Genomic DNA, 12,765 nt, shown 5'->3' on the forward strand with positions numbered 1-12,765 from the left:
CTTGAAGGGTGTGTGACCTTGAATTTCTTGAAAATTTTCCTAAGATCATCTCCCTAGGGTCTTCCCTGGGGAGGAACACAGATATGATCCTCCTTGTTCGTGGCAATTCCCAAAGGGTTGTTTGTAGGAAGAAAACAATTTTAGATATGGAAATAGGCTTCATAGCAGAATAGAGATATACAATAAGGAAGCATTAACTTTCAATTCGGATTAGTCTAGTCATTTCCTCCGCTTATAGATAGATAGGTAGGTCGACAGGATGATCTCCTGAGAATTCTCTCAGATCTGTGATACTGTATTTCCTCTGGGTTGGGTAATATTCCAGTTGTACTAGAATTTATGACAAAGGAAATGAGTGACAAGTACTTTTTATTATGTGTTCTGCATAAACACCCACATTATGTATGCAGGCTGTATCATAAATTTGCTTGCCTACACATTTATTTCACACTCCAGTGCAACACTGTGACCATGCATTTTGAAAACTACCTAAATAAAGATAGTTTTTAAGGCTTGCATGTATTTCTGTTTAGCCATGGAAGCATGACCTCTTTGAAAACACCCCTTCCTTTGGCAGCGATTCATTTGAGGGGCTCCCAGTGGGCTGCACATGTGTCACAGGGGTATGTGGAAGGCTGAGCGTGAGGCTGATTAAATCAGAGTTTGTTGGAGGAGTGTTGGGAAGCTGCAGTGCCCTGGGAGCAGCATCCAAATCCAGAAGGCAGCCGGGAACACATCATTCGCGGGCACCAGAGCCAGGTGACTCAGAGCCCATCTGCCCAAACGCTGTCACAGCTTCCCTGTCTCCTGTAGGAGAAGCAGATGTCACGTCTGAGGGACATGGCTGAAAGTACCCTGTCCATTTGTCCTGAACTTCCAAAGAGCATATAAAACACACAGGAAACTAGAAAGAGGCGGCAGGCACAGAAATTGGCAAGCTTTCAAAAACAGCAAAACAGAAGGCCTTGTGTAAAGGAAAGGAGTGGAAGAAATCCACTACAAAGAAATCAGGAGTTAGGTAAAAAGAGTCAGGTGTAAGGACTTCCTCGGTGGTCCAGTGACTGAGACTTTGTATCCCCAATGCAGGGAACCAGATTCGATCGCTGGTCAGGGATCTAGATCCCACATGCCACTGCTAAAGATTCGTATGCCTTAACAAAAATTGAAGATCCCATGTGACGCAACTAAGATCCAGTGCAGCTAAATAAATAAACTAAAAAAAAAAAAAAAGTCAGGTGTATACAAATCCACAGGGCAGAGAAGAAAGACAAAGTGATTCCAGGCAGGATGATAAAGTACCAAGGGCTCTAGAATTGTAGCAAAAAGGCTTATCTTCTATTCACCAATCTCTGGCTCTTTCATCCTAGAAAAGCTGATCTCCTCATCACCAGGTTTTTGGCTGTAAAAAGAAGAGAGGAAAAGGGGAAAAGCGACCAACCCTGAGCACTTGCCATGAGCAAGCACTTTACATACACGCCTCACTTAAGGTCAGCCTCACGTGGGGCATATGGTTATTCCCATTTTACCGATGAGGACTTGGAGCCTTAAAGGAAAAAGCAACTTTGCCAAGGAAGCTTACAGAGATTAAATGATCTCCCTGAGTTCCCATGGCTAGTATGTTGCTCCTGAGAATTTGAACCCCTGTTACCCACCCGAGCTCTGGGCTCTCACCCCTGTAAAAAAAAAAACGCTCTCCCTATATCACAAAAATGAGGGTTTAAAGAGCATGGTGTATGTGAAGGCTTTTTGACAATTGTGAAAAGCTCAACAGATGTAAGGAATTCTTATTATTTAAAGTCAAACCTCTCCAGACAAGTCCACAGTGAGATAGTGGAAAAATGTGGTTCAAAGAAATGCTCTCACTTGCCAAGTCAATGACACTTCTTCCCAGATCACCAACAGTAATAAAGTGAGTTAATGACTGAATAAAGCTTTTAATGGTGGGTTGGGCTAGATGACCTCTAAGGTCCTGCCAAGTCAGTATTTCTGAGAATCAGGAATTTTATCAAAGCAGTACGCGTGGAGCTCTGTGCTGAATCTGACCTCCGAGAAAACTGAGAAGTCAGCAAAATGTTTCCCTTTTTGTCTCTATTTTCATTTCTTTGTTCTTTCCCCTCACTTTCAAGCCTCTTGCCAGGCAGTCATCACTCTCAAGGCTATCTGTAGGTTTGCTGGGCCACAAAGGAAAGGGATTTGATAAATGAATTCAGACGGAGGCAGGGAAAGGTCACATTTGACTCTTCGGTCCTGAACTGAGGGCTGTGTGATCTGGCAGTTTGTCATTTAACCTGTCTGGACCCCAGATTCCTCATCAGTAAGCTGAGAAAACCTACTCTTAGGGATTGTTGTAGGAATTAACCAATGTGACATGTGAAGTGCCTGGAACGCAGCTTGAACCCTTTTGGTGTTAGTTCCCTTCAGTCTTCCGGATGTACTGACTGTTAGCAGAGTGTGATAACCTCCTCCAAGAGGTGTCTGCATATTTTAAAAAATGATACCTAGAGAAGGCAATTCAGCACAGTCCCAAGTGAATTTTTTTTTCCTGTAGTGAGACATCTGGGTAGAAGAGATAAGTTGGGGTAGAGAGAGGGGAGTATGGGTGGATGGGCCTTCCCTGGTTTCTTCCAGTTGATTCCATAACACATGTCATTTTGCAGCATTGTGCTTGTAATGCAAACCTACCTGCAACAATGTGAGAATAATTCCTTATTTGATTTGATTACATTTCAATGACCAAAACTACTTTTCCTTATACTAGAGGTGTTTAAAGAATGGTTGTTGCATGTGGACAATCAGGTAAACCTGAAAAAAAAATTGGTCATTTACATAAAGAAATTCTTCCACGGGGGACTTCCTTAGTGGTCCAGTGGTTAAGGATCCACTTTCCAATGCAGGGGACACAGGTTCAATCCCTGGTCAGAGAACTAAGATCCTATATGCCACGGGGCAGCAAAGCCTGTGAGCCACAACGACTGAGCCCACACACCTCAAGTAGAGAGCCAGCATGCCACAAACTAGACTACAGACCAAACTATTAATGCAAACTACAGAGCCCACGTGCTCTGGAGCCCGTGTGCAACTAAGATCCAGCTAAAAATTAAAAAAGAAATATTAAAAAGAAATCCTTCTAGGGATGCAGAAGGTTTTGATCCAGGAATGGACCATCCATGGTTTAAACAAATTATTGAAGTGTTTAACAAACACTTGATCTGGGCAGAGGAGAAGTCTGGAGATGCATACTTCTCAGCCCTTCCTTCCAAGAGGGTACCACACAAAAAGAAATTTACAGTCTTACTGTGGAAGCCTGGATTTCTTTGGATTCGAGTCATCTTTTATGTCCCCTATTTACTTTTAGTAAGCTAGTGCTGTTAAAAAAACTGAGACTTTCTTCTCACAGCTGTAAAGTGCAGGGATTCGCCTGTATTTTGTTTGCTGCTGTATTTCCGGTGTCTGTAACAGGGCCAGGCAATAAACATTTGTGAAACAAATGAATTGTGAAGGTGATACTTACAAGAAGCCATTCCTCAGATCCACAATAGAGTTGAATTTTAGCAGCCAGTTGGTTAACACATTCTGAGGAATATAGTCAATGTGGCAGGATTTCTTTGTTTTTTCCTAGGCTTAGGGATACTTTATTGTTATGGCTGAGAACTTATATCTGTGACACAGAGCCTTCTATTACAACCTGGGCCTTTTTGCTAATATACAATAAATAATTTCTTGGAAGCATCTGCCCTTTATGGATAATTGGAGAAATGTTTACTTTGGTGATAGGCTGAGAAAGATGTGACCTTTTAACTTTTATTCAACTGGTAGGTGAGGGAAAAAAAGGGAAAAATTATAAACTGGAGGAGATAATATTCTGGCAAGCTTTCAGAAAAATGAAAAACCAGTACAGTTTAATATAGTCCCAAAGCTTTGTAGGTTCCAGCTCTTTTTGGCAAAATGCTCCTTAGCTCAAAGGAGAGGAAATTATTAAAAGAATTCATGAGGTTCTCTTAGATATCAAATAGCACTTTAAAAATACATCATTAAATGAAAAGGAATGAGAATTATGATTAAATATCCTTTGAAATCCATCTGTATTTTAAAGATTAGGAGACAAATTCCAGGGAGACCACATTCTGTATTCTGTTGAAAACCAAACATTTGATAAAAATTCCACAGAAAATAATTCTAAATAGTTGATAGTTGATCGAACACATACTTCTGTTGTCTGTATATCTTCCTAACATACATGGTTTGTTTTGAAAAATGACTGGCAAGCTATTGTACCTTTTTTTAGCAGTATATTTTTAAATTAAAAAAAAGAAGAAGAAGAGATTTGCCATTCAACAATAATAATTTAGGCTTCTAGGTTTTTTTCCTACAAAAGTGCCAAACCTGCATTTGGGGTGGAACTTGGAGGGAAGAGGGAATGATGTAGAAGTTGATTTAAATAATTTATTTGCCTATTTCAAATGTTTGTATTTATCATTTGGTAGCATTTTATATATGTATATATACATAACATTTTAGAAATAGTTCTTTTATCTCTAAGTATTCAGAAGTATGTGTTTTCTTTTGTAAAAATTTTTTGGTTTTAACTAGACAGAAGTGAAAACACCAGATAGTCTGGTTCAGTACCAGACACCAGGCAAACCTATCATAACTTTGTAAGTTCATGTAGCTCTTTCCCTGGGAACTTTGCTGTGTTTCGTGCCCCCTTAGTGACTGGAGTGGGTGATGGGAGATGCCCAGCAAGCAGGTCCCCAGGTAGGGGGTCTTCCCACAGCTGTGGGAGGCCACCAAAGATAAAAGTGGGGCGCCTCCAGGCAGCATCAGACCTGACAGTGACGTGCAGAAAAAAGTGAAAAGTGAAAGTCACTCAGTCATGTCCGACTCTTTGTGACCCCATGGACTGTAGCCTGCCAGGCTCCTCGGTCCATGGAATTCTTCAGGCAAGGCTACTGGAGTGGGTTCCCTTCTCCAGGGGATCTCCCCAACCCAGGGATCAAACCCACGTCCCCCACATTGCAGGGAGATTTGCCACCAGGGCAGCCCTTGACAGGCAGAGGCAAGGCGCTAATTTGGAGGATCAGTGTTCCAAGGCGGAGCCAGGCCCAAACGGACGGCTGTCAAAGCCAGCAAGGCGGTCACAAGTGTTAAACTCAGCGAACAGTGGACAGCGCGCAGACCGGGAAGAATTTCAGAGCTGCACTGTGATCACTGATCTCCAACTTAAGGTCAGTCTCTGCAGCTACTAGTTTCCTGATCCTCAGAGTGAAAGGTGTCAGTGGGGGATGAAGACATTTGTAAATTATCTGTATGTTATGTCAGGGTCTCATTTAAGGACAGGGATTTGGTATTACCTAGTTCACCTCTCTCAGCAAGTGGTCCAGGCAGGATGGAAGCAGTAGGTTGTCTCCCCTAAAGAGCTAGCAGTGCATGGGTCCTTGTTCTAGGGAGATGGGTGGACCTGGTTGAAGAAGGATATACAAAACAGGTCAGCAAAGCAAGGAAGGGCTAAGATGAATCTTGGTTGCCAAGGGGCAGAGACCAAAGGAGGTCAAAGAGACAGGAGACAACAGTGGGGAGTAGAGGGTTAAATAAGCAAAGTAGGAAGTAGCCTCAGTGGAATTTGGAGACTGGGTTGGAGCTGGTACAAGGAGGTAAAAAGATTATATTAACAAGATTACTTCTTGGGAAGACTATTTGTGTTGTTCAATGTCTCTTTGAGTGAGGGTGAAACCCTGCCAGAGGGTAAGTTTACTTGATAATAAATGGTTACTAACTTGCCTTCTAAAGTGAGTGATAGGTCCAATAACTGCAAAGCTCTTACTGAGAGAACTATGCAAATCTGGAGACAGAGTTGAATTTACAGCTGAATTTAGAGCTGAATGGATGAAGGGAGTAGAGAGAAACACAATACACTCACAGATGATGGTGGTGTCTGGGGGGAATTTCTGGGTGGTATGAATGTTAACTCTCTTGTCTATTCCTTCTCTCTCCCCAGTGAAATCTTCTGCAAAGTCTACATTAATTGCTGGTTTTTCTTGTGCCAGTAGATGAAACAGGGTGAGCGGTGGTGGGGGGCATAAGAGTCTGCTTTAGCTGTATCAAAGCAGGTGTAGTAGAAACAGAACTTACACAGGGAGACAGCTGCCAAAACAGCCAGCCCTTTAAACCCTTTTCCTTGGATGAGATTGGAACAGAGTTTCTACCTACTTGTCTAGGAGAAGGTCCAAATGTTCTCTAGCATAAGGTGGAAAATGAGGTCTCACAACTTTTCTGGACTGTATTCATTCAGATAGATAAATAGATAGCTGAGGGTCATTGGAAATTTTGCAGCTTTTCCATGAGTGTGTTCAGCTTCCTTGTCTTGATATACTGGAGACATTTTTGGGTGTTGGTGAGCTGAATGTAGAGTTGAAAATGAGGTGAACACACCTGGAGAGGGACAACTAGTACTGAAAAAGAAAGTGCATTGAGCGACTTCATTACTTCAAAAGGCTCACAGTAGGCTCCTTCAGTTATCGGCTTGGGGAGTCCAAATATGTTGGGTTTTGCTGTAATGAGAGCATAATCCCTTCTGGAGAAAGTGAAAAACATGGTGAAAATAACTTCCAGACTGAGGTAGAGTAAGTAAAGCGCCAGTCCTTATTAAGATGTAGATGATCCAATGTTAGTGAAGTGGCTTTTTTGTGCCAATACGTTGTGTTTTAGCCATCAGGAAAAGAACACATTTATCCCTCCCCCCACCGCCTTCTCCTCAGTCCATGCAAAACAAATTGGAGTGAAACAACACCATCTGCTCATTTCACACTCTGAAGAAGCACGTCAACTCCTTCTCAAGGTTAGGAAGTCCAAACTCAAAAAGACACTCTCCAGTTATGCAGCAAAAAATGCTTCCTGAAAGCAGTAACTCCATAAACTTAGGAGAGTCTAGTATTTCCTGAAACTTGACATTGCAAGGGCCAACCTAATAAGGATTTTCTTACAGGGGCGTCACAGAGGCTTTAACAGCAAAAAGTCCTGTTTCCCTAGCAAGTTGCATTTCCATGATTCAGGGCTTCTGATTTAGATGAAAAGAATAACCGTAGATACTGCTAATCTACATAATCACCACAGTTCTTGAATCCCAGTGCTGAGAGGAAGAGAATGAAATAGAAAGGTAATTCTCACTCCATTGAAGAGTCCTATTTTGTTCAGATATTTTTCTTTGCTGTAGCAACCATCTTTAAAAAAAAAAAAAATCACTTAAAAAAAATCCAAATCCCTAATTCAACTTCATTACTCAATTCAGAGATGATGCTTTGAATTAGAGAGAAAACAGCCATTTGATTCTAGCTCTATTGACTTTACTCAGCTAAGCTCTGGGCTCAGAAGTAAAGGTAAGGGAGGGTTCTTCCTGGTTCATACAAACACCTCCAGAGATTACAGGGAGGGCAGGCCTTTGGCTTTGGCAACAAATCTTAAGCCCCACACAGTTCTAACCGGTTGCGCATTAAATAATGCTGCTCCCAGGAGGATCCCTGGAACAATAGTGGCTGGACTTGTCTTGGAGACAAGACACTTGCAGTACAAAATCTAGGAAGAATCAAGTCTCTTGCTACCTACAGTATACCTCACTGATATGTATGTTGGTAAGTTATGATCTCCTGGGAGAAACAGGAGATTAATATAAGCAGATAAACTGTGACATGCTAAGTACCAAATGAGTCTACATTACATAAAATTTTACTTCTTTTTATTCATAAAGCTGTTGTACCAGAGTTTTGAGATTTGGTGAACAAGATCACATTAACTTGAATTCATTCATCCATTCAACCATCTGTCAGTGTGTCCATCTGCCCAACAAACACTACCCCAGTTCCTACTGTGCCAGCTCTCTGAATTAATGAGACAAACAAGGTGTGGTCCCTTTCTGAGTGGGAGAGCCAGACCTGCAAGTTATAATATGGCAAATAGTGTAATCACAGACGGGTGCTGGAGATGGTAACTAAACAGAAGGGAGCTGATGACTGTGTGATGGTGGGATTGTAAGAATATGGGGTTTGGGGCAAGGAGAGCTTCCTTGAAGAGTTGAAATATGAAAGAAGACTTGGAATTTACCAGGCATACACACTCTAAGCAGAGGGCACAGCTTGAGCAAACGCACGGAAGCATGAAAAACAAGGGATAAGGACTTCCCTGGTGGTCCAGTGGTTAAGAATCCCCCTGCCATTGCAGGGCACAGAGGTTCTATCCCTGGTCTGGAAAGATCCCACATGCTACGGGGCAACTAAGCCCAAGTGCCACAACTACTGAGCCTGCATCCTAGGGCCCATACTCGACAACTAGTAAGCCACCATAATGAGAAGGCCCAGTACTGCAACTAGAGAAGCCCTACTCACCGCAATTAGAGAAAGCCCGTGGGCAGCAACTAAGACCCAGTGCAGCCAAAAATAAATAAACAAATAGTAAATTTAAAAAACAATAAGGATTCAGTCCTATTTCAGCCTTTGTATTTCTAGACCAAGAAATGTCAATATTAGCCAACCCAGTGTTTTTAATATCTTGGATCTTATAGAAACTGATAATATGTTTACAGAAGCTGGGGTTGAACATACTACTGAATCTGTTTGTGATCACTCAGCCAGCCCAAGGACTGAGGGAATTGGCAGTTCAACTTCACCGGTGACCTCAGCGACACTCAGAGTCCACCTTCTTTCTCCTCTAATCCAGTCACACTACCTCTTGGAGCCTGTGCTTTAGGAGAATTACTCTCAAGTGGTTCATAATGGCCAATCAAGGAAGCTGTGGATATTCATGGCTGACCCCCTGGAAGAAAATCATGTTTCCTCATAAAATATCTTTCAGTATCAAAGTCAGAGGAAGAAAACTAAACCATGTAGTTTGTAGGTTATTGTCTAGGTTGATATGGTCCACATTATGGCTCATAGTTGTTGAAGTATCTCTGGAATCTGGTACATGTAGATAGAAGGAATTTGGGTAATCTATGAAAGTAAACAAGTGAGGGGTAAAGCGAGGCACACAAAAAGTCCAATTCTTTTGATTTATGGCTTTAATTATTCTACTTGCCGTGGTTACCCTTTCTTTCTCTTAGACCTTTGTGTTGGCGAAAGAGGATTGTACAATAATGCTATTTTAAAAACATTTTTATTTTTATTTATTTGGCAACACTGGTCTTAGTTACAGCACGTGGGATCTTTAGTTGTGGCATGTGAACTCTTAGTTAAGGCATGTGGGATTTAGTTCCCTGACCAGGGATTGAATCCAGGCCCCCTGTATTGCAAGCATCACGTCTTAGCCACTAGACCAGGGAAGTCCAAATAATCTACTTTTAATTTGCTATTTGGTCTATGAATAATCCATTTAAAGTAAAATCTCAGGATCTTTGAGGTTATTTTAGGGGTCTAAGCGTTGATGACGATATCAGCACGTGGCAATCCTCAGAAAAATATCTTCCTGCCTTGTGCCGTCACACACTTCCAGGGGATTTCTTTTGCATTTTATCACGTTACATTCTATTACAGCATTTCCTTCTTGCTGTTAACTTTACAATCCAATTATTAAAGGAATCCTCTGAAGTTCTTCCCTTAGTGTTTGCTTCACTCTGATTAAAAGAGCTAAATTGAAACTTTTGAAGATCTGTCAAGTTGACTGAAATAGTAAAAGTTATTTGTCCTCACCCCATTTTTGTCTTCAGACCACCACATCTAGAACTGAGAAAGGAATGTACGCTGTTGGTAACCTAATACTTCTTCTTTGTCTTGCTGAGACTGCCAACACAGTAGCCAAACTACTGTAATAATTTCTAGCAGGCCTTTGTGCCATTGTGTTTGACTTATTATGAGCTACACCAAACCCCTCAAATCACTTCATAGGAGTGAAAGCGGCTGTCAGGTGATAAGAGCTCTCAGTTGTTACTGACTTGGGCTAAGTTTGCATTCTACTCACAATTTTCCACCTTGTATTTCCACTTGTGTTTGAATCAGGGCAAAGTTGCATTTGGACTGTTAAATTTCATTCTATATTTCTTTTAATAGATACAAATCAAGGGCAGCTTTAGAAATGCCTAGTTATCAATACATCCAGCTAAGTCAGAAGTAAATGTCATGTCTTCTGAAGGGTGCATTTTCTCAAGGAAGTACTATTCAGGCATATTTGTTACCTCAATTAGTCTGATTTAGTGGTTTAGTTGGTGAGCTAGAGCCTCTGGCACTGAGTAAAATAATTTGATTTCTAAGCTGCTAGTAAGGGACTAAAAACTGTCCAAAACAATGACTTCGTGTCCTGAAAGCAGAAGTACAGATCTTGACACCCTTGGTGGCATAACTGTCAGGGAAACGTGGTAGGCTTTGATTATGTTTTCATCTAGCATTTCATTTCAGCGCCTCTCCGTGTCACATGCCTGAAGAGTCTGACTTTGACCATCAATTCCCTAAGAATGTTGGGAGGTGACAGGATGGATGTTCCTTTCAGAAAGTCAGTTCCCTGAAGTGATTCTTTTTCTTCTCTAACTACCTTTAGCTGGCAAAAGGTACAAGCTGACAGCCCTCAAGACAGCACCACAGGGCATGTTTTAGAAAGGGAACAGGTTATTCTCAAAGGCTATCAGTCTGGTCTCTTTTCCCCTTAACTTCATTCAGAGGCCATGAAATTAATTGCTGCTCAGATATGGACTCTGGAAAAGCACTCACATTATGATCAGACCACCCACAACCTCAATCCATTGGGAGAATTGATGGCATAAGAGATCAGGAGAAAGGGACCAAGATAACCTAGACCAAATTATTGTATTCTTCTGTCGCTTAGGTTCCTGATGAACTTATCTGGCTAACAGAGCATTAAAAATAATTATTTATCACCTTGAGAAATTAGAAAGCTATCTCACTTGCATTTCTTCCTCAATAGTAAATCTCAGTGGGTTACAAAGATATATATATTATATTAGCTAGGAATTTTTTGATTGCAAGTGACAGAAAACCAAATTAGCCTGAGCAAAGAGGAGAATTCTTTGGACCAAGACTGAAGCATTTCACAAAACCCAAAGTATGGTTGAACCAGTCTAGTGCAGAGATGCAGCTATAACTCAGAAACACCAGACACTGAGGATTCAGATGACACTCAAGTGTCCTATGTATTGTTGCTGAAATCCTACATGTCAGCTTCATTCTCCCTTGCTGGACACGAATTTTCTCCACACGCTGAAAAACATGGTCTTAGTTTTTGTTTTAGAATTTTAGGCTTTAAATCACCAGAAACTGGACTCATTCTCTCAGGATTCAGATCAAAGAGCCCCTTTGATTTGGGACTCCATCTAAGTCAGGTACACATACATAAACCAATCAACTATGGCTAGTGCATTAGGGTGTCATGACTGGACAGTCTCAGGCCAGGTGTCTATATCAAGCCCGATCAGCTGTGGCCAGGAAATAGGATCACACTGAACTAACATGGTAGCACCAAGTGCTTGGAAGAGAATGGGTGAGTGATAAGCACTCCCACAGTTGTCCACTACACAAAGCTAAAGCACAAAGGAAAACACTTAAACACATGAGCAATGCAAAGCAATCTTAGGCACAAATAAACATAAAGAAAGTAAAGTTCAAAGCCAAAACCATTCAGTAAAGAGACTAATGTTATTTTGGTAAGAGGTGTATTTCAGAATAAAAACACAATAGCAATAAATCCTAAAACATCAAGCAATAAATTATCAAGAACACAGAGTAAGACCTATTAGAAATAGAAGGGAAAATGAATAGTATATGTATAAAACCAAAGCGATTCCATCAAAAAGCTATTTGAATTGATAAAAAGAGTTCAATAAAATGGTAGGATTAGATAAATACACAAAAATCAATAGACAGCCTGTGTAACAGCAATAATGTGTCTAAAATGTGATGAAAAAGGAAACATCACTCCTAATGGCATCAAAAATGCAAAAATGGTAGGGAGCAGACTGGGATGAATATTTGATCATTAGTATAAAATTTACTTAGAAGAATAAATCATAAAGAATGACAAAGAATATATATTAATGGTAAGCCTAATGAGGAAGAATTAGCCCTGCCAAATATTAGAATGTCTTAACTTGAATAATTAACACACTGTGGTTTTAATACAAAATAGATAAATGAACAAGATAAATAACCTTGAAACAGATCCTGATGTACTTAAAATATTAATACTGTATATGATAAGTGTAATTGCACAAATCAATGTGTGAGGACAATATATTCAGCAAAGAGCACTGGGACAAATGGTGGTTATGGAAAGAGAAAGCCGCACATACTAAGACTTGAGTCAATCAAGGACTTCCGTGGTGGTCCAGTGGCTAAGAGTCTTTCTGCCAATGCAGGGGACACAGGTTCGATCCCTGGCCCAGGAAGATTTCACAGGCTGAGGGGCAACTAAACCCACATGCCACAACTACTGAGCCTGAATGTGCTTTACAACAAGAGAAGCTACCACAATGAGAAGCCCAAACACTGCAACTAGAGAGTAGCCCTCACTGCAACTAGAGAAAGCCCTTATGCAGCAACTATGATCCAGTGTAGCCAAAAATTAATTAATTTTAAAAGAGTCAAACAGGAATTTGGAAATTTGCAGCAAATGTGATAAAAGTTAATTTTGTGCTTTTTAAAAACTCATTCAGATTAATAAGAAATACAAATAAGTAAAGATTATAAAATGGTGTCAAAACACAATGATCCCACCGCAAAGCTGGGAGTACAGATTGCTATAAACCTTTGGAATGTAATTAAGAGTACGTATGTA

Source organism: Muntiacus reevesi, chromosome 7 (assembly GCF_963930625.1).
Source record: "Muntiacus reevesi chromosome 7, mMunRee1.1, whole genome shotgun sequence".
Classification (NCBI taxonomy): Eukaryota; Metazoa; Chordata; class Mammalia; order Artiodactyla; family Cervidae; genus Muntiacus; species Muntiacus reevesi.